At 43.6% G+C, this 24,554-nt stretch overlaps 1 protein-coding gene across 1 annotated transcript in view; it reads left to right on the top strand.

The window, feature by feature from the left end:
• Window positions 1-24,554, top strand: part of Dner (delta/notch like EGF repeat containing) — a 301,330-nt gene that overhangs the window by 1,540 nt on the left and 275,236 nt on the right. The window lies entirely within an intron of this gene.

Raw genomic sequence — 24,554 nt, 5'->3', positions numbered from 1 at the left:
AACCACGTGAAGGTGGGACACATCTGGGATCCACTTGCTTTCTTACAGTTAGGGTGGAAGAGTTAGTTTCCTATAGATTGATACAATGATTGAAGACTTTAAGAATGCTCTAAGCAGCTCCACTTACAGACGAGGAGGCCACCCTTTCTGTGAGATAGGCTTTCACTTGTAAAATAGAGGTGAGCGGGGATAAAGAGGCTTGACCTTGGCAGACAGACTGTTTTTCTTTTCTATTACAAACTGCCCCCACCCCCATAGTAGCAAAAGCTGGAGACTGATTCTTTTTTCAGTGCCATAGTCCTCTTCTTTGTTAACTGCTTTCAGTAAATGTTAACTCCCTCAAGGGAAAAGCGGGGATGGCGATGGGGTATTGTGTGGTATGGACAGCAAACAGACTTTCTGCACGACTGTTCTTGAAGGCAAAAGCCTAGTAGAGTCATCTAAACCATCAGGGACACAGTCTGGTCTGTGTAAGACAGACCTGCAGGTTGAAGTCGGAGGGTGGATTTATACTTGTTTTCTCTCCTGGCAGATGATAGCTTTTCCCAGGGAGATGTCTGACTGCTTCTATGCTGCTGCTATGTTTGCATGCCTGAGTTTCTTCGTTGAGAGAAATAGGTATAGTATAAGCAGACAGGGAGAGAGCTCTATCAATCTAAACCAGTTTAGGTAAAAAGAGAAAGCTAATTAGGCATTGGACACTTAATACAACTCAGAGATATTTTTGTGTGACTCTAAAAATAGAAAAAGAAAATTATTCAAGCAAGGGAAAGTATTCTTTATTGCTCCCCAAAGACGATAACAGAAAAAGCACAACTATTTGGTTCAATATCTAAGGCAATTTATCTGGAAGGCTCACTAATGTTTCAGAAGCAATTTGTTCAAAACAGTTGGGTTCCTTCTACAGCTCCCACTCAAGGTAGGGTTAGCTGTGTGAGGGAGACTGCCCACCCAAGGAGAAGCATCAGGGCCTGCTCTGGGATCAGAGTGGGGAGAGTAGAGGAGCTGCAATTTCCTCAGAGGAAAGCTGAGCCAAGTGGGAACTTCAGACCCAGAAAAAACTTAATAGAGGATTCAGAGCTTTATAACCCATACAAAATTGATTCCTGGTGATTTTAATTTGGTATCAGAAAACAATACACAGAAGGTAACCTTAATAGAGAAGGCAGAGACAGAAAACACAAGAACAGAAACCTACCTACAAATACATGCTGGGTGTGGTGGCAAAATGAGAAGATGAGGGAGGTGAGGGCAGAGTTCAAGGTCTTCTTTGGCCACGGGGCAAGTTCAAGAACAGCCTGGACTATAGTAGTTGGCTTCAAAAACCAAAACCCAACCCATACCAAACGAAATCAAACCAGAAACAAATGCAAGGTTAGTGACAGATAAGGGTACGGATATTAGTACTTAGTGAGAACCTAATGCTCGCTGACCTGCCTATGAAGCGTCTTCCTAACAGTGTTGCCCCCCCCCCCCACGAAGGTAGTTTAGCCCATGGCAACATTATAACCTGTCATTGAGGTCTCCTTTTGTTTTGAGAAATATAAACAAAACAAACAACAAAACCTTATTGATCACTAATCAACTGTCATTTTCATGTTTCTGAAACCGGCTTCTTGAAGTGTCAGTGGCATGATGGGAGCTTATAGAACCTGGAAACAGGGTCAAATGAGGTTGAAACTTCCGTTAAACATGATAAGAGGTGACAGAGATGGCCGGGGCATGGTTTCATTATCCTTATCTTCAAACTGCTTCTCCGTCTTTGTCTTGTGTTGACCATGGGGTTGACTGCTGGCAGCTTTTGAGGCTTGCCTGTTGGTTTTTCTCCTCCCTTCTATATCCAGGGAAGGGAAGCCGATAAAGGGCCTGAGCACTCCCTCTTTTGATGCTGATGGGGAGGGTCACACACTGGTCCCTGCATGATGTCACTGCTTCATCCCTCTTTCTCACACTCACTCAAGTCCTCATGATTCCAGGTCCTATTGGGATACTTGACTACAGCGGCAAGCAAATGGACACTACATAAAAGAAATGAGCATGATGGTGCTCACCTGTAATCCTGGCATTGGGGCAGGAGAATCCCAAGTTCTAGGCCAGCCTGAGCTACAGAGTGACCTTGTCTCAAAACCAACCCATTAAACACACCCCCCCCACCCCAACCCCAAGTGGTTAGGGATGCAGGAAGGTGGCAGTTGTCAGCATCTGGCCAGTCTCCCTCTTCTAACCAGAGCTTCTGTCAGGGTAAGCACACAGGTGGTTCAGTGGTCCAATTCTCATGAAAGCCAGCGATTATTTAAAGTGGATTGTATTTGTTTGTAAAGCTTATTTTATTTTAATGACCGAATCCTCTGCCAAATATGCAAGCGGTTAGACACCTGTTTGTTTTTCATTACACCTTCCCTAAGGAACTTATCCTCTGGAAAGAAGATAAAGATGTATCAATTTCTGCCCTTTTGAAGAAAAGGGGGCACTTCCTAGCAGGTTTTTATTTAAGTTAATGGTGTTCATTAAGCTCATTCGAGATTTCTTCTGATCAAGCACACTAATTTGAAACTGGTTCAGATGAACAGATCTCTTTCTTTCTTTCTTTTCAAAACACTTATTTATTTTAAATTTATTCTTCTCTAATATATTGCATCTCAACTGCAGCTTCCCCTCCCTCTCCTCTCAGGTCCCCCCCTCCCCTCATAAACCCTTCCCTCCAGATCCAGTCCTCCTCCTCTCCCTTCAGAAAAGGTCCCTTCAGACCTCCCAGGGGTATCAACCAAACGTGGCATGTCAAGTTATAAAAAAAACCCCAAAAACCAAAAAACTAGGCACATCTCCTTGTATTAAGGCTGGATGAGGCAACCCAGTAGGAGAAAAAGGGTCCCAAAAGCAGGCAAAAAATATCACAAACAGCGCCCATTCCTACTGTTAGGAATCCTACAGGAACACCAAGTTACACAACCATAGCATTCCCAGAGGACCTAGCTGAGACCCATATAGGCTCCCTGATGGTTGGTTGAGTCTCTGTGAACTGGTATGAGCTCTGGTTAGTTGATTCTGTGGGCTGTGTTCTCCTAGTGTCTGCAACCCCTCTGGCTCCTAAATCTTTCCAGGCCCTTTTCCGTAGGATTTCCCAAGCTCTACCTAATGTTTGGCTGTGGGTCTCTGCATCTGCTTCCCTCAGTTGCTGGATGAAGCCTTTCTGATGACGGTTATGCTAGGCTCCAGTTTACAAGTATAGCAGAGTATCATTAGGAATCATTGCCTTGACTTTTTTTTTTTCTTCTGGGCATGCTTGGTTCTATCCTAGGTCTCCGGGCTATTCAGATTCTGGTTCCTGGCCCTCCAGGCAATGTCAGGTATGGGCTCCCTCTCTCATTGTGAGTCTCAAGTTGGGCCAGTCTTTGGTTGTCCATTCTCACAAATTCTGTGCCTCCTTGACCCCAGCACATCTTGCATTGTAGGTTGAAGGTTTTGAGTCCCAATCCCTCCTCTGGAAGTCTTGCCTGGTTATAGAAGATGGCCAGGTCAGGCTCCATCTTCTCCATTATTAGGAGTCTTCACTAGGGTCACCCTCGTGGATTCCTGGGAGTTACCATTGCACTAGGTTTCTACCTCACCTCAGAAATGCCCCCCAATTCTTATCATTTCTCCCAGTATTCTCTCCCTCCACACCCTGTACCTAATTCATCCTGTTCCCATCTCTACTTGCCCGTAGTCTACCCATGAGATCTATTTTATTTCTATTTCTTCCTCTCCTGGAGATAAATTACCCCCCCCCATCACCTTGGGGCATACTAAACATTTTGTTGTTTTTTTGTTTTGTTTTGTTTTACTGGAGTTGGAATCAGTCTTGCAAAATTTTGGCCATCAGTAAACCACTGACTCTTCAGCCTCTGGCTGAGATTAGCTAATAACCCAAGGTTGTAATTCTTTGCCTTACATCAGCTAACAAAGACTGGACTTTTTACACACACACACACAAACACACACACACACACACACACACACACACACTATTGCGGTATCTAACAGCAATCAAATGCAGTGTACAGATTTATCTCTCTTTTTTACTTGTTTTATTTTTTTCTGTTTTGTTGTTTTGGTTTGGTTTTTGAGACAGGGTTTCCCTGTGTAACAGCTCTGGCTATGCTGGAACTTGTTCTCACAGAGATCTGCCTGCCTCTGCCTCCCAAGTGCTGGGATTAAAGGCGTGCACCACCACCACCCTCTCTCTGGCTTCTCTATGAATTGTTTTTACAGTCTTGAGAGTCACTCAGTGTCTCTAAACCTCAGTGTTCATATCTCTGAAATGAACTACCTGCCATATTTTCTTTTAAGAAGCCATGAAATCACAAATGAAAATCTCAGTTTTTGCTCTAAGCATGAAGAAGTGTGTGAAAATAGAGATGATGCTTGCTTTTACATCTTTATTTATTTATTTGGCAGCAGGAAGGTCAGAGGACAACTTTCCCCTTCTGCCATGTGGGTCTCAGAGATCACACGCAAGCTGTTAGGCTTGGTGGCAAATGCCTTTCCCAGTGAGCCATCTTGTTGTCTCTCAACAATCTCATTACATCGCTCAGACTGTGTAGGCACTTGGGTCCTTCCTGCCTCAGCCTCCTTAGTGTTGGGTTACAGATGTGCACCACTGGACATGGCATAAGAATGAATGCTTAAAAGTTTGGAGCAATGTAAAGAGGTGCACAAATAGGAAGTATAAGAAAAGAACCTAATTTTTTCTTGGGTAAGATCCGGTTTTACCAGTTAAATCAGTGTCTGTGGTTGGTTCCCTTCAGGGTTTTCCCTGCACTAGAACCACAGTGTCATAAGTTTTTAAAATGGCAAATTAACTCTTAAAATTTTTGTTCTCGTCTTCTGAAATAAATGTTTTCTCAGTAAAATTCTCAGTGAGCTGACATTTCCTTTGAAATGAAAGAGTTTTCAAAGTGTCAAAATTCTTGTAACAGTTTTAAGAAAAGAAGGAAACGGTTGATTTTCTATGCTTTTCTTATATCTATGAGTGGTATTCTTGGCCATTCATAGGAAACATCACCTTCCACATCCTGGCCACTTGTCAAAACACATTTTTGGTCTTTAGTGTCTTTGCTTACGCCGCTCATGACTTGGTACCCAACATCCAAAGTGGCTCTGTGTCCTCATTTCATGAGCATCCATGGGGGAAAAAAACCTAGCCTGCAGTTGAAGGGCATTTGAGTCAAAAGGCAGAATGTCTGGCTATAATTTTAGACATCCTCTTCAACTCAGGAGGCAGTTGTGGTCAGAGTTACTCACCCCAGAGAAGCAGCTGCAGAATCCAGGTCCCCAGTGGAACATCTACCAGCATGACAGTTTCATAGGCAAGATGTCTTCCTACATGCCCTTCCCATAACCCCATCACTGCAGCTCAGTCCTTGTTATATATTAAAGAACCAGGAAGCATTAACAAATGTGTCTGGGTTTTTAGTGCCCTCTGACCACCAGCCTCTGATTTATGCATTATCTACTGAGGAAAAACGGGGTACAGGTAACTTTACATGTTCTCCTATATTGTCAGGCTTGAGAGGACCCCCCTCCAACTCCTGAGCATATGACACGTGGCTCAGTAATTCCCAGACAGTCTCAAGTGGTCTAGGTCCTTGGGAGGGTGCAACTAGGGGATCCCTGGGTCAGAACCTGGCTCTCTCTGGATGCCCTCCAATTGGTAACTTCTCCCTCTGAGTATGAGTGTCACTCTATGGGAAGCTGAGATCTAGATACTAGCCTTGAAGATGGTTTTGGCTTAGACAAATCCAGCCCAGTGATGTGCCCATAGAATACGTTGACCTTCTTCTCTTCTGACCTCCCCAACTCAGTAGGTGAAAGAACAGCAAGGAAATATGACAAATGGAGAACGAAAAGATTGTCTTGTGTATACATGTGCACTTGGAAGTCAGAGGGCAATCTTGGCTGTCATCTGTGTTATTTTGAGGCAGGGTCTCTTGATGACTTGGAAGTAGTCAAGTCAAATAAATAAGCTAGTCTGGCTGGCTCACGAACCCCAGGGGTCTGCCTGTCTTTGCATTATAAACAGTGTCACTTCTCCCAATTTCTGGTGCTGGAATGCACGTCCTTGACCTCTCAAGACAGGTGTTTAGCCAGCGGAAGCATCTTTCCAGTCCCCACTGGTTGTTTTGACTGAACTCAGTCACCCATCGCTATTAGATGCCCTTGTATGAGACCCTGTGCTCTCTCTACTAAAGTAATTCCAGCCGAGACAGACAGAGGGCGCTTTAGCACCCACACAGGAGCCGCATCCAGAAGTGGTACCAAGCCATGCCTGGGTTGCCTTATGTGCTATGCCCATTGCTGAAAGGATGAGTTTTGCAGAAGTTTATGAAGTGGTCACATGTGGAGACAAAGCAGTTCTGGAATCCTATTCCCCAAGGCGGTGGCTTTGGGATCTTTACTGGGTGAAGCCGCTGGAGGTTAGAACTAATGGATGACCTGCACACATGACATCACACTTCATCAGCGGTTACCATAGTGACCCACGGGCCAGAGGCTTTAGCTCTAGCTCTGGAACTGGTGCTTTTTACAGTGAACTGAAAGCAAGCGCTCATGAGCAGGTAGGATGGGTTAAATCTCGACGATTTTTCAGATTTCCCCACAGTCTTCAGAAGTGCTTCACAGTACGGCTGCATAGATAGCTGGCCTCGGTGGGCCACAGCTGTGGGGCCTATTGAACATCTGTCAAGAAGGAGTCATGTTTGGGAGGTCGGTGCATTGGGATTCTTAACTGTTTATTAGTTTCTCCTAGTACCAGGTTTGTTCTTAAAAATATTTTTTTTTAAATTCCATATTTTCTTGTTACTGTTTTGTTTTTGAGACAGGGTCTCACTGTGTAGCTCTGGCTGTCCTGAAACTTGCTCTGTAGATCAGACTGGCCTGAACTCACAGAGATCCGCCTGCCTCTGCCTCCCGAGTGCTGGGACTAAGTGCGTGTGCCACCACTGCCCCACTATCCGTATTTATTTATTTATTTGGTTTTTCAAGACAGGGTTTCTCTGTTGCTTTGGAGCCTGTCCTGGAACTGGCTCTTGTAGACCAGGCTGGCCTCAAACTCACAGAGATCCTCCTGCTTCTGTCTCCTGAGTGCTGGGATTAAAGGCATGCGCCACCACTGCCTGGCCCCAAATATTTTTAAAAAATTGAATTTTATTATTTTTAAAATTTATTTGTTTTGTTTATTTATGTGCAGGTATATATAGACATGTTCATGTGAATACCTGTATAGGCCAGAAGAGAGCATTAAGTCACAGAAGCTAGAAATACAGGCAGTTGTGAGATACCTGATGTGGGTGCTGGGAGCCAAAGTCATCACGTCCTCTGCAAGAGCAGCAAGAACTATTAACTGCTGAATCATATCTCTAGCCCCTTCATATGTATGTATGTATGAATGAATGAATAAATGAATATATGATGCATATATGTACACACACATATATTCAGTAGCCCTAGCTTCTATATTTCTAATAACCCTTTAAAATTACCTTTCAAGGCTGGAGAGATGGCAGAGTAGGTAAGAATGCTTGCTACTCAACTGTGAGGTCCTGAATTCTGATCCCAACACCCACGTCAAAAGCTTGATGGAGCTGCATGCATCTGTAACCTCAGATTTCTAGGGGATGGAGACAGGAAGGTCACTGGCGCTTGCTGGCTATGTGTGTGTGTACATGTGCATGTGTGTCCTTATGCACATGTGTGGGAGTATTGTAGAATTTAGTCCTCTGAGGAAAACAACCACATCTTTGTTAGATAAGCTGGGTCAGCTTGTAAAAGACCATCAGGGGCAGACCTGTAGATTGTTGATGTTTGCTCAGAGGAAGAAGAGGTGGGAAAGGTCATTGGAACTTTGTCTGAAATTCCAGCTCCTCCTCCTAGCCATTTATATGAAATCTTGCCCTAACCACTCAAAACCTTAGCCTATAGGGCGCAGATGTTAGAGTTCATAGGCTCAAGACAGGATGGTTAAGAGGGTGCTGTATCTATGCAGCTATGGAAACTGTCATGCTGTGTAAAGACTTTTCAGTCTTTGGGGTCATCAGTGCTTCTGTAAGCAACCCTTCACCCATGCTCTGTAAGTAAGGACAATAGACCCACCACATCTCCAAGTCGACCTCTGGTGGAAGCATATTTTAGTTTGCCTCTGGGACCTTATAAGGAGGGGGTGGACATTGTTCTCATCTCCCAAGGGAAGGGATTCTTGGGACAGGAGACCAGAGGTGTCTCCCTCAATTATTTTCCTTTGTATTTTTTTCAGACAGGATCTCTCTGAAGCTGGAGCTCACGGATTGTTTAGACTGTCTGGCCAGTAAGCTCCCAGAATTCTCCTGTTTCAGCCTCCACGGCACTGGGGTCATGTGCTTACATGTGTAACTGGGGGCCCATGATCAGATCCTCAAGCTTCGTAATGGAGCCATCTGTCCAGCTCCTGAGATCAGGATCCTTCAGGGCAGATTGTAGCCTTTCGTTTTGTCTTTGTCCTTGGTCAGCGCACTTAGACACCTTGGTCATGCCGTTTCTAGGAAAGCCTGAGCATCAGGAGAGACAAATGGCAGCCTGAAATGCTTTGGCACGCGGGGAAAATCCCTGCTATGGTACTACTAGCTCATGCGCGGTTCTAAAAGCTGTTTCCTCATTCATTAGGAAGATGGTTGGAAGAATTAAAAGAGCCCTTTGAAGAGGCCCTAGCAGAGACTGGCCCTGCAGGAGCACAAGCTGCTGTCTTTGTCTTTATAGAAGGGAATATGGATTCCCTCACTCCCATTTCATAGCTGAGGAAATTTATCCTGAGCCTTGTAGCTTGGGGACCAGCTAAGCTTAGGTGTTGTGACTTTGTGTTATTTCAATGGCTACACAGCTAGTGCCTTGACCTGCTCCATGTAACTTTCAGAGTACAGCCAGGCGAGGGGAAGGGGTAGTGGTCGGGATGGGCAGGTTTTAGTTTCTGAATGGATAGATGCTTCAAACTGTTTGAAAAAGTGAAAGTTTCTCTTCTTAAAGAGAAAAGAAAAGGGATAGCTTATAAAGGAGGGTGAGGAATTGAGAAGAGCGGAGAAAGGCACCGAAGGAGACGCTCTTCACTCTGCTCCCAGCTCCTGCAGCCGGAGCATCCTTTAGAATTCCAGTGCTAGCATTTATCTGCTTCTTGTGGTTAATTTGAAGAAGGGTTTGTAATTACTTTTGGGTTTCAGAGGCAGATTGGAACTTCTCTATGGGATGAGTTTTCTGTGCTGGGTGGAATTACAAGGGACAAAATGTATCTACTCCCCATTTTCTTTTGAGTTCTTTAAAAAAGGCTAAAATGACATTTGTCTGTCTATCTATCTATCTATCTATCTATCTATCTATCTATCTATCTATCATCTGTCTATCTCTGTGTACTCACATTGCACGGTACAGATGTGGAATTTATAGGACAATTTTCTTTTTTAGTTGAAAAAATATATAATTACTATATATATTAATATATCATACACGTATTTTTATGTTACATTCTAATCAGGGTCTTCCCTCCCTCATCTCCTTCCCAGATCCTTCCCACTCATCCAACTCGATGGCTTCTTTCTCTCTTTAGAAAACAGTCACATAAAATCAAACAAACCAAAATTAAAAAAACAAAGAAAAACCATGTACACACAAAGACACATGCATACATACAAACAAACCCCACAAAAACACAAAATTGGAACTATAATGTACTAGCAAAAGACCAGAAGGTTAAAAATAAAATGTTCATACAAAACAAAATAAGACAAAAAAAATCTCCAAAAATATTACCGAGTTTGTTTTGTTTTCTCATCTACTGCTGGGCACACGCCTGCTCTTAAGTGTGATTCTTATACCAAGAGCGACCCCACTGGAAAAAGCTCATTGCTTTTTTTTACAATCAGTAGTCAATTGGAGATAGCTTCTGGGTTAGGGATGGGGGCTCCTGTCCACTTCCCTCTCTCAGGGCTGCGACCCACCTGGCTTGGATCTGTGCAGGCCTTGTGCGTGCTGCCACAGTCTCTGCGAGTTCTTATGTGCATTTGGCCTGTTGTGTTTGGAAGATACTGTTTCCACGGTGTCATCCATCCCTCTGGTTCTTAGTTCCCCAAACCCTGAGAAAAGGGGTTTGATGTAGATATCGTTTAGGACCGAGTGCTTCCAAGGTCAGAGGACCACTTTTGGCATTAGAGTCTCTTTTTCCATCATGCTGATCGCAGGTATTAAACTCAGGTTGGCCGAGTACCTTTACCCACTAAGCAGCCAGCTTACCTTCCACAGTCCCTCTTTTCTATGTAGGATGAGAAGCTAAAAGGAATGCACAGTAGATGCTGAAATAGGATTCCTAGGTCTCCCCTATTCCCTCACTCTGCTTAGCTTTCAGCAAAGGTACAAAATCCCATTCTTAGTTGAATGTGTTAGAACAAGAAAAAGGCTAAATGTGTCCCATGTTACCTTAGGAAGGGAGGACATAACACAGGAACAATAGCGAGAGACCCAGGATCTCCACCTTGATATCGGTGCTCTCCCGCTGGATTTTCAGATGCTTCTTTTTAGGTATAATTTACAGAATGTGAAATTGACTCATTTTGTCCTTTGTTTTTGCGAGTTTTAAACCACCATCACAATTATTCTGTTCCCCAAATATCCTTCTGCCCTTTCGTTGTCAACGTTGTCTGTTTTTTGAAACTTTGAGACAGGCTTTGACTCTTGTTGGAAAAGAATATTCCTGCTGTTGCACAAAGGGACACCCAAACAAAGCCAAAGTAACTTTCAAGGCAATTTCTTTTTGTAAAAAGGGTGTGCCATGATTCAGACTGGGCTAGTGAGTAGCACATATAGCCATGATGGCCTCTGTCTCCTATCCCTAACATAAGGGAGTGAGGGCTTGGCTGTTCCTCATTGGTGTTCGACCTGACAGTCTTCTTATGATTGGCTAATATGGAAAGGGGCAGGAAGGAAATGTAGGAGAGGAGGAAGTTCTGGGAATGCTGGAAGGCCTTCGCATGAACAAAAATTTTCTGGGCTTGGGGAGAAGAAAAGATTTGCATAGATGTTTTATAAGATGGGAGGGATTTACAGAAAATTAGCTCTTGGTGGGCTTGCCATATTTAATAGGAAACAAAGCATTTATCATACTGTGTAGCTCAGGCTTGCCTTAAACTCACTATGTAGCCAGGGGCTTCTGCAAATTTGTAGCAATCCCCCTGCTTCAGCCTCCCAAGACCTGGGATTATAGGCATGCAACCATACTAGGCTAGTAGAATGCCTTTGAGGTTGATTCCGTGGTCTCTGGTATTGGGAGTCTGTTCCTTATAGCCAAGTAGTACCCCACTGCAAGCTTCTCCGTGATTTACTTATTTTTCAGCCAGTTGATAACAAATGCTTGTTGATCAGGCTTTGGTGATTATGTATAAGGCCATCTCCCCAGTCCCCTGAAATATTTCTTAAAATGAGGGAGAACAATGAGTTTTCTCTTCTTATTTTTTATTTATTCTCCTTTGGGCTATATTTTCTTCACCTCGTTGATTTGGAGTCACCCCTTATTAATGAAGGAAAGTAGCCCATTACCTGTGGTAGTGTAAGCTCTGTTGAATTTCATTCTAGTCAAGGTTTATACTTCTCGAGTTGACTCTCTTGGCTTTTAAAAGCACACTGTGGCTATTACCTTAACATATATTTGTTTCGAAAGGTTGGCATAGCTGGGATGGGGGAGGCACATTTCTTTTCCCCCAAGCACTCAGGAGACAGAGGCAGGTGGATATCTCTGAATTCAAGGTCAGGCTGGTCTACAGACATCCATGGCTATTACAGAGAGAAATCCTATCTCAGGCCCTTCCAAAAGTTTGGCATAAATCACATTTAAATATTTAATTTTGTGATGACTTTATATAAATATTGGAATAAAATAACTGTTTAATGAGGAATCTTCCTTTCTTCTCAAAAAAGAACTACTCAGCTCCCCTGCCCCTTAATACTTGGCCTGGTGCCTGATATTTTGTTAAAGCTGCCAAGTTAGTTTTAATGGCATCATTGGTGAAAAGAGCTTTCCTTCAAAGTTCTTGCATTCACCGGTTTAGTGTTCCAGTTCCAGAAGGTTCTTTTCATTCCTCTTGGACAGGGAAAGGATTGGCCTAATATTCAGTAGGAAGCAACACTCCCCATGCCTTAATATTCACACGATATTTTTAGCTCTTTTCTCTTCAAGAACAGCCTCATTAGTCCCGGCCATCGGGTTTCTGTGTTTCTCTGTGTTTATTTTCACACTTTAAAATTGGCCATTTGGGGGTTTTGTTTTTGGTTTTTGGTGGTGCAAAAGAGAATTCTTTTATCTCTGTAGAAAAGCCTCATAATGAGAGAAATGTTAAGAGAGACAGAAAAAGGAGAACTAATATTAGCATTTTTATGAGGACTAAAATAAACTCTCAGCTGGAGAAAAGTAGATTTAATATTATTTTTTTCTTTTACTGAAGAAGGAAAGGATAAGGCATGATAGGGATTTCTGAGCTATTCTGACACAAAGGGAGGTTAATCATTTTGTTTCACAGGTGAAAAATTGCTGGGTCCAAGTTCAGTGGTATATGCCAGCAACTTAAAAAATTCACAAATGGATGTTATTACTGCAGTGTTTCTCATACTTTTTATTTTTGAGACAGGGTCTCACTATGTATCCCAGGCTGGCTTCAAACCTGTGGTGATCCTCGTCTTAGCCTCCCAAGTGTTAGGACTGTAGATGTGGGTCACCATGCCCAGCTTGCTTCCTGTGGCTTCAATGGACTCTACATATTTTTGTATGCTTAAACAGTTTATTATTATTATTATTATTTCAAGCAGAGTCCATATGACTGGCTATGCTGGAACTTGCTTTGTAGACTAGGCTGGCCTTGATCTCACAGAAATCTGCCTGCCTCTGTCTGCTGGGTGCTGGGATTAAAGGTATGCGCCACCACAGCCTGGCATCTGAGTCTATAGGAATTTAAGGGAAGGCGAGATCCTCTTTGAACCTACATCTCCCAGGTAGCATGTGAAGTGTGCATGCAGCCCTTTGCTCTCCCTCCCATAACTCTGGAAACACAGAACCCTGGATTCAATGGTGGAGAAGCACCCTTCCAGAAGAAGAGTGACCCACAGGGAACCGTGACTGGGTTGAATTCCTTACCTTCTTTCCCTACCCGTTCCTAAAGATCCTTTTTCTAGTGGAATATGGCTGTCTCTAAGAAAGAGGAATTTTATATTCCTGTCAGGGTTCATCAGCAGATGCATCCTTTGAAGGCTCCAGAAAGATGTGCAGAGTTCTACATTTCTATTCTTAGAGCTCTGGCTATGGGGCATTGGAAAGGAGTTTTGGACACGGCAGTTATCCTCTGGGTGGACGGCAGCAGGGTCCTGGAACACTTGGATTCATCCCGATCCCCACAGTAAGGCTCTTACCACACCAGCCCAGATAGATCTGCACCATCTCATCTTGATTTTTGATTTTCTTAAATTGAAGTAAAAGTCACATAATATAAAAACTACTACCGATTCCTGACCTTAAAAAAAGTCTATTTTAAAATGAACAATCGAGGGACATTTGGTTCACAGTCTAACACCAGAATGTGAGGACTGGTATTTCCTATTGCCTTGATATAATCTATAACCACCAAGGAGACCAGCTTCTGGACATGCTTGTGGGGATTATATTGATGACAATAGTTGGGATGGAAAGAGCCCATGATTGCCTGTGGCATCATTTACTGATTGGTATCTGGGATTAAATAAATGGAGAAAGGGAGCTGAGGCAAAGTGTGCATTCATTGCCCTCTGCTTCCTGATGGAAGGTGCCATGTGACCAGCCCTTGCTTCCTGGGACCTTCCCATCATGATGGTCTGTACCTTAAACTGTGAGCCAGGCCAGCCTTCCTCTGCATGACGTTGCATTTCATTATAGCAATGGGAAAAGAAACTAAGACATAAAACATTTTATTATTGCCCCCAAAGGGAATCCTGGGCCCATGAAGCGAATCCTCACTCCTCCCACAGTCTCTGGTCATCACAAACCTGCACTTGCCCCTAGGTTTGCGTGCTCTTGGTTTCTTGTATGAATGGAACAGAATAATTATACAGTCTTTAAGTCTGACTTCTCTTGCTTCCCATACCTTTAAAATTTTGAGATTATTCCATATTGCAGTTTATGCCACAACTTCATTTAAAAATGGATTTAATTGAACAAATCCATGTGCATGCATATGTGCAAATACACTGTATTTTATCTATCAGTTATCTGTTGATGGATATGAGCTGCTTCTGTTCTTTGGTTACTGTGAAGAGCCCTGCTATGGACGTTCTTGTACCAGCATTTGATTTTCTGTTTTCAGTTCTTTTGAGTCTATGCTAAGAGTGGACTTGCTGGATCATATAATGTTATATTAATGTTTTTAAGGACTGGAAATTTGTCCTTCTCTTTAATTAAAAAAATGTGTATGTATGTACGTGGATGTGCATGTGTGTGCCAGGCTTGCACAGAGGCCACAGTCAATGTTGAGTGTTTTCCTCTATCATTCCCCATATTATCATTATTATTACTGTTATTATAGTTATTACTATTATTTTGAGACAAGATCTCTTATTGAAGCTGGTGCTCATTAACTATCTAGACAGGTTGGTGAGCCTCAGGGATCCACTTACCCCACCTCCCTAGTGCTAGAGATACAAATATACTGCCCTGCCTGGTTTCTTTTTTTACATGGCTACTGGGGACCCAAACTTAGTCCTCATGCCCTGTGGCAAGTACTTTGCAGAATGAGCAATCTCCCCTGCTCTGCTAGATGCTTCTCTATCTGTGTTATCTTCAACGTGAGCCCCAGAGTTGGCTGTGCATGCTGTGATGGCTAGTTTTGATTGTCAGCTTGGCAGAACCTTGAGTTGTCCGAGAAGAGAGTCTTAATGAGGAATTATCAAGATCAAGTTGTCCTGTGGGAGGGTCTGTGAGAGATTGTTTTGATTGTTAATTGACATGGAAAGACTTGGCCCATTGTGGGTGGCAGCGTTCCCTAGGTTAGGTTAGGAGTGGAGAAAGCAACCTGAGTACTTTGAAGCAAGCAAACGAGGAGGTATTTACTCTCTTGTTCTTGAGTTCTTGACGTTGGCTGCCACGTGACTAACTGCTTGAGTTTCAAGGCTTGGCTTTTCTGAAATGATGGACTGTAATTTGGAATTGTGAGTCAAACAGACACCTCCTTCCTCCCCTGCGCTGTTTTTTCCAAAGCAACAGACAAACTTGGGTGGATGATTATTTGCACCGCACCCCCACCCCAGGCCAGATGGTATATTCCTACTACTATACTGTCCTAGCTGTAGAGTAGTCCAGAACCCATTTGAGCACAGTCAATAGCCTAGCTCTCAGTGACATTCTGATATCCCAACTCCATGGCTTCCTAGTTAAAGGCCCAGCCTTTCATGACTCCCTCCTGGAACAGACTGCATGCTGGAGAGCTCTGCTTTCTGACTCAGCCCAGACCCTGAGTACAGCTCCTACCTACCAGTGAATGGAGCCTTGTTCTATTTCCTGTGGTATGCTCAGATCCTCTGGGAAAAATAGTGTTTTCTAGGAGCACTTGAGGGACCACAAAGTGGCCTTCAGGCAGGGGAGATGGCTCACTCAGTAGGTAAAGCCTTTGTTTTGCAAGTGTGTGGACACCAGTTTGAATCTGCAGAACATACATAAAGCTGGATGAGCCAGCTGTAATCCCAGTGCTCCTATGGCAAGATGGGGAAGCAGAGACGGGACAGTCTCCAGAAGCATGCAGGCCAGCTAGTTTGGCTTCAGTGGCAGTGAGCAAGAGACCGTGCCTATGAAAGATGAAGCCTGCTGGTACTCAAGGTTCTCCTCTTACCTCACATGTGCACAGGGCTCCTGAAAGTGTGTTGAGAGCTACCAAGGGATCTTCTGAAACTCTGTACAACTCATGTCACCTGGGTTCTGGCCCCCCATCAAGCAAATTCAATACCACAACAGGAGCAGAGACTCCCCAGTGGTCATTGCAGGCTGGAATACCATCTCAGCTGCCTTCTTTGTTAAGGGATTGCTTCATGTGGGTTGATGGCAAGCATCCATGTTGTGTTTAATGGGTTCCCTGTAAATGAGAAGTCAGAGTAGGTTGGAAGGTGGGACTCCTGTACTTGCTGATGAGTCAAAACAGGTTCAAAGGACTGGCGATCCCTTGTTGTTTAGCAACCACTACCAGGCCCTTTGACTGCTACACTTGTTCTTATGAATTCCTTGGGAATTAGAATTTTGACCTCAGAAGTTCAATTTGTCCTCTTCTGTCCAGAATCTTTTGTGTGTGTGTGTGTGTGTGTGTGTGTGTGTGTGTGTGTACACATATGTGCATGCACGTGTATGTATGTGCACCTATGTATATGGCAGGTGGAGGAAAACCTTGGGTGTTTTTCCTTAATTGCTGTGCATTTTGTTTCCTTTTTTCCTTGTTTAAAGCAAAGCTTTTCAGTGACTTGCCAAGGCTTCATCCTCTGACCAGAAAGTTTCAGGGACCCACCTATCACTGTTTCTCTTGCACTCAACTTTTTATGTGGATGTTTGGAATCAGACTCAGGTCCTCATCCCTGTGTGGCAAACTCTTTAAAGACTGAGCTATCTCCTTAGTTCTTGTGGCCCAGAGACTCTCACAAAGCAATCACATCTTCAAGTCAGAGTCAACACGAATGTCTGCTACCTACCCAGTCCTCTGTTCCTATGGCTGGGACTCTCCCAGGTCTGACTTACCCATAGTCTGTGTTCAGCTTTATGGAATGTCAGGGAAGGAGAGGAGACAGAGTTCTCTGGATTTTCAATGCAAAGTCAAGCCATGCAGGGTTCTGATTCCTCCACTAGTCACTTTGGAGTACTGACTCTGTGCTAGTTTGAATGTAATTAGCCCCCATTATCTCACAGAAAGTGGCACTATTAGGAGGTATGGCTTTGTTAGAGTGGGTATGGCCTTGTGGGAGGAAATGTGCCACTGTGGGGGTGGGCTTTGAGGTTTCCTAAGCTCAGGATACCCAGTGTCTTGGTCAACTTCCTCTTGGCTGTAAGTCAAGATATAGCCAGCCCCACATCTGCCTGCACACCACCATGCCCCTTGCCATGATGATAATGGCCTGAACCTCTAAAACTGTAAGTGAATCACCCCAATTAAAAGTTTTCCTTTATAAGAGTTGCTGTGGTCATGGTATCTCTTCAGAGTAATAGAAACCCTAATGAGGACAGACTCCAAGGGCAGCATCTTGAATGTAGCTGAGATGTGAATTTGGCTTGGTCAGTTGATTTTATGGAAGAAAATAAAAATCAAAGAGATGGATGCTAGAGTCAGGATAAGAACTTGCCAATTCTGCACCCATGGCTCTTTCACTAAGCATTTAAGTCTAGACATTTCTAATCCTGAAGACACTCCTATGGAGACTTAACAGAGCCATCTTCATGGACATTCAGCACCAATTGAATGCTTAATTCTCTATGCCATACCTTTGTACCTGGTTCTCACCTCTACATTCCCTGTCCTGATCCATCTATTTCACTGGAGCTCCTTTTGCTAGAGGTCTTGATGACCTACTGAAAACTAATAGAGCAGGTGGGTAGATCGGAGCCCCATGTGCAGGGTGTCCCTTGTGTGGCCACAGCTGTCTGCTTTACTCATCCCTGCAACAGAAGAAAAGCCCTGTTTTTAAGATATTGTCCTCGGGGACAGTCTAGCCACTTGGAGACTGCAGGATGAATTACGACAGTGGGATATTAACTATATCCATAACATCATTTAATAGTTTGGGAATCAAAGACCTCCTAGAGGAGCACGCCATTGCTTTCTGTTGGACACACAAAACTGTTTGAATTTAGATCAGAAGCAGTATTTCTGTATGTCTCAAAGTCTTCCCTCTTAACGCTTTTTAGAGATAGCCAAGTTGAAAGTGCGGTTGTTATTATTTTAACTGACATAAAACCCATAGCGGTAAACTGAGTGAGTCTTAAGAATAAGAATTAGCCCACATAACCATTTAGAAGATGAAGCTCAGTAATTTGCTTAACTATGAGAAAAAGCCAGAGAAACCCTGGTTTTAGATAATCATAATGTTTATGTGTTCATATGAGCAAAAACACAGAAGAACAGTGCTGTGAATTTTATTTAGCAGCATCTTAAATATAAACACATTAAATGTTCCTGTAAAGAGTTTAAAGACTGTGTCACATCTAACTTTATTTTCATCTTATAGCTGAAAATAATAAAACCCACAGAGCTTGGAAGTCTGGGCTAGATCACGGTTCTTCCTGCCTATGTTAGAATTCTTTGGGTTGTTTGCAACAGAAAACCCAACTCAGACTGTATACACCAGAATGCAAGTCTTCAGTGTCATGTAAAGGGTATAGGGAGTACAGTGTGTGGGAACTCAATTTGTCAGCACCCAGGTCACAAGTCCCCACATCTGTCAGCTTCATTGTTCTTTGTGTTGGCCTTACCCTCAGAGTCCAAACAGTGACTTCCAGTAGCTACAGATTCACATTATCCCATAGGCAGGAGCTGCAGGTGAAGAGAGACCCTGCTGCCACCTTCCTACGAAGTCCTGGGCTTGGCTCCATTGAGCTGGCTTAAGTCACATGTGTATCTCTGAGCCAATCACTGCAGCCAGAGGATTGGCTTCTGCTGATTGGCCAGGCCTGAGTCATGTGTCTACCACTGGGCTTGATGGGTAGCCCTGGTGGAAACACGTGGACTGTAAGCAGTTGAATCTGGAATGTTCCTCATTGGCTCTCAGTTTGGATGCATAGTCACCCTGTTTGAGTAAGTTCTGGAAGCTTGAGAGGTGGGGCCTAGCTGGTCACTTTTAAGAGAACCCTTAGTGATATATTATCCTTGGCTATGTCCTGTCTCTTTTTGTTTACTGGTCGACGGTGATATGAACAGCTGTTGTCTGCCACAGTGATGGCCTCCACTGCTATGATGTTCTGCCTAAGTTCACGAACATAGACTGGACCTTCTGAAACCAAGAACCAATGCAAATCTCTCTTTCATGTTCTGTCAGGATTTGGGCCATGCGAAAGTCACCAGTCCACAGACCGACACTGGAAATCCTTCCTAAGGAAATCAGGAGACTGGAATGCCTTCCTGCTTTCCTCATTGAGCTATGCTTCATGTTTGGGTGGCAATTCAGCAAAAATAAATTTCTTCTGTCTGCATCTGCAGCCAGATCCGCTGAGACTTCTCACAGATGTATTTTTGTTTGTTTGCTTGCTTCTGGTGTTTCGAGACAGGGTTTCTCTGTGTGCTCTGACTGTCCTGGAACTTGCTCAGTAGACCAGGCTGTCCTTGAACTCAGACATCCACTTGCTTCTACCTTCTGAGTGCTAAAACTAAAGGCCTGTGCTACTACCATCTGGCACAAGTGTACTTTTTATGGTGGCCATGAACACATGTCATTGTTCATATTGGTCTCTGTGTCTCTTATTTTAAGTAGTAGTATCTTACTGTGAAGACAAAGGTAAGGTAATTTCAAAATATTGTAGTGCACAGCTAGGAGGACAGTGGGTATTGAGAATTACCTATGAGAGCCATGCTTTAGTTTAGAAGGAGTGCATTCATTGAGTACACAGCAAGCAGCAATAAAGGAATAAAGCAGCAGAAAAATAGGTCAGCATCACTGCAGACACTTAAGTATCCAGTAGAAACCGACCCGGGAGGCTAAGGAACCAGCTGGAGCATCTGGCGGATAAAGGGGGGTCCCAGGCAGACACTTCTCTTCTCCCGTTGCAGGCACTTCTACAGCATGAGTTGAGGAGTTGCCTTTCCTGTTTTTAGTTTTCTTGTTTTTTAGTGACCCAGTGAATTTGATCAGGTTTGCCCATTTGAACATAAGTGTGTGTGTCTATTATTTACCAGAGCAGAGGCTACATCGCCAATGAAAAGATCTCCCTTCCCTAGCTTAATCTGCTGTTTTGTTATATGAGAGAAGCTTTGTGTGTGTGTGTGTGTGTGTGTGTGTGTGTGTCCTCTAAACCTGTGATCTGAATGTGATCATGGCAAAAATACCAGACACATTTTCATTCAGTGACAATCTACAAAATCCTGTTTCAGTGTTCCTTGCAATGATCAAGGTCATCAGAAAGGGAAAGGTCATGAAAGATACTGTCTCTTCAAAGAGGAGACAAAGGAGGCGCAAGGAGGAAATGCTGCGTGGGTGCCTGCAATAGACACGCAGCCCTGGGAAGAAGTAAGAAGATCTGAACAGAGCCCGGCCTCTAGACGACAGTGTGCCACTGTTGCTTCATTAATGGAGTAAACGTCACATACTAGTGCACGGTGTGTAGCAAGGGAAACGAGAGGGGAGCCTGCAGGAACTCCCTGCTGCCCTCGCAGCACTGACAGTTGCTGAAAGTTTTTGTTAGGAGTAAGCGAGTTTCTTGTTCTGAATGCATATGTGTTTCTGTGTTACATTTTTCTAGTCAATGGAACCTTCACAGTCCTCTTTACCCCTTGTTAGATATATGCTGGTTAGTTCTTGTTGCCACCTTGACACAGATTCGAGTTACCTGCAAAGAATTGCTTCCAACAGATTGGCCTATAGGCAAGTCGGGGTGTTAGTGCTGGCGCGGGTTGGGGTGAGGGGTCGGTATTTTCTCAATTGATGATTGACGTGGGAGGACCCAATCCATTGTGGGTGGTAACCTTCCTGGGTCTAGGTGCTCCTGGGTTGTATAAGAAAGTGGGGGCTGGAGAGAAGGCTCCATTGGTAAGGGTTAGGCTCACAACCAAAAATAAAAGAAAGCAGGCTGAGCAAGCCACAAGGAGCAAGCCAGGAAGCAACGTTCCTCCATGGCCTCTGCTTCAGTTTCTGCCTTCAGGTTCCTGTCCTGACTTCCTTGGTGATGGATGCTAAGATAAAATAAACCCTGTCTTCCCAACTTGCTTTTGATCATGGTGTTTATCTCAGCAGTAGAAAGTAAACTAGGGTAATATATTAACTATCTTAATGTGTGTTTTTTCTGATGTTGCTGCGGTCCATTTTCTTTCAGTTTAATGTTTTCTGATGTCTCTTCCCACTTGATTTATTGTCTACTTTTTTGTACCCTTCTCTTCCTCTCTTTCTTCCTCTTCCTCTCTTTCTTCTCTTCCTCTCTTTCTTCTCTTCCTCTCTTTCTTCCTCTTCCTCTCTTTCTTCCTCTTCCTCTCTTTCTTCCTCTTCCTCTCTTTCTTCTCTTCCTCTCTTTCTTCTCTTCCATTCCGTCTTCTCTCAGCCATTCATTTTGTCTTCTTCCTTTTTCTTCTTCTTCCTCTCCTCCACCTTCTTCCTATCCCTTCTCCTCTTCATTTTCTATTTATTTATTTATTTATTTATTTATTTATTTATTTATTTATTATGTACACAGTGTTCAGCCTCCATGTATGCCAGAAGAGGGCACCAGATCTCATTACAGATGGTTGTGAGCCACCATGTGTTTTCTGGGAATTGAACTCAGGACCTCTGGAAGGGCAGTCAATGCTCTTAACCTCTGAGCCATCTCTCCAACTCCTTCTCTTCATTTTCTTATTTTTTCTTTTATTCTTAATCTTTTTTCCCATCATCCTTATTGTCATCATTATTATTTCGTGGTTTTAAGGACTGAATCCAGGCCTCCCACATGCCAAATAAGCACTGAACTGTGCCTAGAGCCCTTTCTTTTTATAGTTGAATTTTCATATATAATTATCATAGAGTTGCGTTCCTTGTCTTATGCAGTTTGATAGCATTTGTCCTTTAATAGATGTGGTTGTTTATGTTTATAACTAGGTTTATTTCTGTGACACTGCAGCTCTGTCTCACTCTTTATTGTGTAGTTTCAAATGTTTGGGATTCCAACCCCAAATGAGAGCAATTTGCCAGGTGTTGCCTTTCGGATGGTTTAGAATTTCAATATTGTCTCGTTCAGCAAAGCGGTCACTGCCTCATCGTAATTCCTCAGCTCTCTGGTATCTTCTGGAAAACTCAGACATTCTTGGTGGAGAAGCCTTCCCCAGTGCTGGACACCTTCTGGTGTTTTTAAGCCATGTGTTTTTTTTTGTTGTTGTTTTTTATTTTTAATATTTTAGTTGTTTGCAGCAGGATGAGTGCTCTGTATAGCCAGGCTCAACTGTACAGGAAACTCAGACCAAAAGACTATATGTGATGCTGAAAAGGCCTTATAACTTTACTGACATAAGATCTTGTACAGTACGTTGATTCTTTTTTCTAGTGTGTGGTTATCACAAATGCTAGACAAGTATTCTCCCACATACTTACACTTCTAGTCCCCCTTTTAAACTTTTTTCAGAGGCAGGATCTCACTGTGTGACTGTGATAGGGCAAAACGTTGCTTGCAATATTCTGGCCTCAGCCTCTCAATGAACACCCAGCCGACATTCATTCTTAATTCATGGGCATTGATACAAATAGACTTGAACATATCATACACATTAATATTGCAATGTGGTAAGCAAAAACCCAAGTAAACCAGGTGGTGGTGACTCACACCTTTAATCCCAGCACTTAGGAAGGCAGAGGCAGGCAGATCTCTATGAGTTCGAGGCCAGCCTGGTCTACAGAGTGTGTTTCCAGGAGAGCTAAAACTTTACAAAGAAACCCTGTCTCGAAAAACAAAACACCCCAAACAAACAAAAAAACTGAAGTAAAACATAAAGCAGTAGTCCCGGGTTTCTGAACACACACATATAAATACACAGAAAGGCTGTTGTTTTATTATTTTACTTTTTTTCCCCTGTAACATCCATTACCTATTCATTGTGCAAACTTTCCTGCTGGAATTGAAGCTCTAAAAACTGTTTGTGTTCCCCCCCCCCCACACACACCATGGTTAGAGATCAGATCCTTGAAAAAGTAAAGACAAGCATATCATCTCTTTACAGCAAAACAATAGCCATAACTTCCTGCCTAGGGCCTGTGTCCTCTCCAGCCATGGGCTGCTTACCATGTTTTCTGTATCAGACTTGAATTTCCTCCTTCAAATATAAGCAGAAAGCTGTTGGTTACTCCTTTACCAGCCTTGCCACTATTACAGCAGTTGGCACATCTTGGCCAGTGTATAGAATAGCACACAGATTTCACAGCTGAATGACCCTTTAATTAACGCTATCCCTTAAAGCCTACACATCACCTTCCAGCACCACGAAGGCTAACCAGCAGGTAGAAAGTTTCCAGTTCAGTTTCAGCTGGACTTTTCTTTGTCCTGGGACCAGAACCTGTGTTGTCTTCAGCAATAGGATTTTATTATCTACTTCTGGTGGGCAACACACAGTAGTGGTAATTGACCGTATTGTTTTAGGGGCCTTAGGAACCTCTCAGGGCAGGGCATTTTTTCTTTTTCTTTTATTTTTTAATTTTTTTTTTAAAATTTAAATGGGAAAAAAAAGTTTCCACCTCCTCCCAGCCTCCCATTTCCCTCCCACTCCTCCCGCCCCTCTCCCCCTCCCCCCACTCCTCTCCCCCTTCCTCTTCAGTTCAAAGAGCAGTCAGGGTTCCCTGCCCTGTGGAAAGTCCAAGGTCCTCCCCACTCCGTCCAGGTCTAGGAAGGTGAACATCCAAACTGGCTAGGCTCCCACAAAGCCAGAACATTAAGTAGGATCAAAACCCCCTGCAATTGTCCTTGGCTTCTCATCAGCCCTCATTGTCCGCTATGTTCAGAGAGTCAGGTTTTATCCCATGCTTTTTCAGTCACAGTCCAGCTGGCCTTGGTGAGCTCCCAATAGATCAACCCCACTGTCTCAGTAGGTGGGTGCACGCCTCGTGGTTCTGACTTCCTTGCTCATGTTCTCCCTTCTTCTGCTCCTCATTGGGACCTTGGGAGCTCAGTCCGGTGCTCCAGTGTGGGTCTCTGTCTCTATCTCCATCGATCGCCAGATGAAGGTTCTATGGTGATATGCAAGATATTCATCAGTATGGCTATAGGATAGGGTCATTTCAGGTTCCCTATCCTCAGATGCCCAAGGAACTAACTGGGGACATCGCCTTGGGCACCTGGGAGCCACTCTAGGTTCAAGTCTCTTGCCAACCCTAAGGTGGGTCCCTCAACTAAGATATGTGCTTCCTTGCTCCCCTATCCAACCTTCCTTTATCCCAATCATCCCGTTTCCCCAAGTTCCCCCCATCCTCCCCTTCTCACTTTTCTCTCCCCATCTCCCCTTACCCCCATCCCACCACACTCCCAAGATCCCAATTTTTTGCCTGGCAATCTTGTCTACTTCCGATAGCCAGGAGGATAACTATATGTTTTTCTTTGGGTTCACCTTCTTATTTAGCTTCTCTAGGATCACAAATTATAGACTCAGTGACCTTTATTTATGGCTAGAAACCAATTATGAGTGAGTACATCCCATGTTCATCTTTTTGGGTCTGGGTTACCTCTCTCAGAATAGTGTTTTCTATTTCCATCCATTTGCAGGCAAAATTCAAGATATCATTGTTTTTTACCGGTGAGTAGTACTCTAATATGTATATATTCCACAATTTCTTCATCCATTCTTCCATTGAAGGGTATC

Source organism: Microtus oregoni, unplaced genomic scaffold, assembly GCF_018167655.1.
Source record: "Microtus oregoni isolate MIOR12 unplaced genomic scaffold, Mior012 000004F_ref0000308, whole genome shotgun sequence".
Lineage (NCBI taxonomy): Eukaryota > Metazoa > Chordata > Mammalia > Rodentia > Cricetidae > Microtus > Microtus oregoni.
The sequence above is the reverse complement of the archived record's forward strand: the minus strand, read 5'-3'. Positions and strand labels throughout refer to the sequence as shown.